Source organism: Ovis canadensis, chromosome 17 (genome assembly GCF_042477335.2).
Source record: "Ovis canadensis isolate MfBH-ARS-UI-01 breed Bighorn chromosome 17, ARS-UI_OviCan_v2, whole genome shotgun sequence".
NCBI classification, from domain to species: Eukaryota; Metazoa; Chordata; class Mammalia; order Artiodactyla; family Bovidae; genus Ovis; species Ovis canadensis.
The window spans coordinates 29,191,595-29,194,371 of NC_091261.1; positions in this window are offsets into that span (position 1 = coordinate 29,191,595).

Genomic DNA, 2,777 nt, shown 5'->3' on the forward strand with positions numbered 1-2,777 from the left:
ATGGTATTTCTCATAAGGTCTAAAAAGGCCTATCTTAACTTTCGTAGTTTCAAATTTAAAACGAGATACGTGGACATATGGAGTGTCAGAGGCATCTGTTAATTCAAATCATGGACATTGCTAGGGCTTATGTATGTGTAAATATGTAGGAGTGTAGAATTTCTGTAGATGATACTGACTAAAGAAAGGTCACAGAAGGACATATTTTTCTTCCAAGTTTTAGCGACTAATAATTTTAGGCTATTGAGTTTTAGGGTAATTGCATCTTGCCTAAATAGACTGATCTGGAATACAGAATGGTAATTGCTATAAATAACACCTATTTAGAAATTTTAATTGGATAGTTTAGTAGGGTAGTACAACAAAGAGAAATGAGTTCACTGTTTAGTCTATGTAGGTAGAGTTCAGGTAGGGCCGAAATAGGGTATTATAAAAATCAAGTTTTATGTAGCTCTAGTAAAAAAGAAACATGTTATCAAGTAAATGGAAATTTTTAGGTGATGAATATTTAAAGAATATTTAAGATCCTTATTGGGAGGGAGTTGTATGTCCATGCTCCAATTCAGCCAAATCTTGATTAATCAGAAACCAACTCTCCTAAGTAGGAATTACCTAGGGCTGCCTCTGCTGCTGGTCATTTCACTTCTTATTAGCATAATCCTCTAGCAGATGGAAGGGAGTTGGGAGATAAAACTCAAATCAGCTTTGTTCCTTGCTAACAACTCTGGCAAACTGTTGACACTTCTGGCTAAAATGAAGTTTGGGTATTCTCTGTGGATTTTTATTATTTGTGCTGCCCTTGTCTCCACAGATAATCAACAGTTCATTGCATAATATATAGCAGATGCAACCTGGCTCATTCTTTCAAATGAGTAATCAGAGGTAATGCAAATTAACATCTTCACCTCAGAAAAAAGAACCTTAGAATTCATCCAGTTCAGTAAACAGAGGAAGTAATCATAATGATAGGGTTTTAATGATAAAGGAGTCAAAGAAAAAGCCAGGCATTTCCCTCCTCTTATAGAAAATATACATTCTAATTATCTTACATCTACCAGAAGGAGACAGTTCAAGTTGGATTGACCCTACATTTGGATGATATTGAATACAAAGTAACATATGTAAAGACAACTCACGTTAGTTCTCTTTTCTTTCTTTCCCAGCAGCTGGGTTGATCATTATTATTGAGGAATACTTAATTGTTTGAAATTTAAAAGTAGCAATTAAAAAACTTTGTTTTATTTTTTTATTTTAAATAACCCATACTCCTACAAACTTTCAAAGCTACACCAAACTATTAACAAGTCAATGGAGATTTTGATTTTCATAATTTTGCTTACTCATATTTTTTTATAATGCATTCCTAAAATAGAACCATGCTATTGATACTGTTCTGTAATTTTTTTTTCATTTACCATATTTCCTCATTAAAACACTACTTTTAAATGGTGCACTGTTTTTAAATGGTGCCTTTCATACCAGCATACTAAAATTTATTCAGCCCCCTAATGCTGGACATTTGGTTGTTTCAGTTTTTTACTATTATAAACAAATACAGATTGAATATCCTTATATCTAAATCTTTGCATAAGTCCATATTTTTCTTTAGGACAAATTCCTGAATGAGAAATTGCTGAGTCTAGGAGTATATACACACTATAAAGGCTTTTGAAAGGTATTGCCGAATTGCCCTCTACAAAGGTTAAGCTATTGATAGTTATGTTTGCGATCATTTAAAGACAGATCTAAGTCATATGGCAGAGTTTCTAGAATATTTATATGAGCTCTTGTTTGAACTCAACAGGTAAGACATAAATCTGTCTGTGTGTGGACACAACCTGGATGACTATGGTTCTGAATGAGTCATACTAGCCTTCTCTTAGATCTTGCCGAGTTTTTTTTTTTTTTTTAACTTTATTATTATTTATTCACTTATTTGGGTGCCCCAGGTCTTAGTTGTGGCTCTTAGGATCTTTAGTTGTGGCATGTGGGATCTAGTTCCCTGGGATCAAACTGGGGACCCCTGCATTGGGAGTGCAGAGTCTTAGCCATTGGACTCCCAGAGAAGTCGGTTGCCTAGAATTTTGAGACTTCGAGAATATGCCTGGTTTTGTCTGGGGCTCAGTGGGATCTGTTTGGTCCTCAAGAGAGGCAGGAGTTCCCCTTAGAAATGGATTACTCTAAGTCTACAACCTGTTTTCTCTCTCTCTCCTCACTCCCTCACAGGTGGGAGTTTCTTTCCATTTCCTTGAAATCAGGGATCATAGTGCCTGAAAAATCCCATGGGCGGAGGAGCCTGGTGGGCTGCAGTCCATGGGGTCACTAACAGTCAGACATGACTGAATGACTTCACTTTCACTTTTCACTTTCATGCATTGGAGAAGGAAATGGCAAGCCACTCCAGTGTTCTTGCCTGGAGAATCCCAGGGATGCGGGAGCCTGGTGAGTTGCCGTCTCTGGGGTTGCACAGAGTCGGACACGACTGAAGCGACTTAGCAGCAGCAGCAGCAGCAGCAGCAGCAGCAGCAGCAGCAGGGTGTGGTACACAAGCCCACGGCCAAACACTGACCTTGCCATTCCTGAGGTCTGTTAGGGCTGTGGGTGTGGGGCCCTTGCTGCCAGCTCATCTTCTTCAGGGGACGTCTGTCACCACAGAATGAGCTCCCTGGGGAGAGACCTGTGTTGGAGGTGCAGGTCTGGTTTTAACTACCACAGAGGCCTGCTGTCGTGGTTCAGGAGTCCCCCCATCTTTTGTATCCAGAGATGGGAGCATTTTT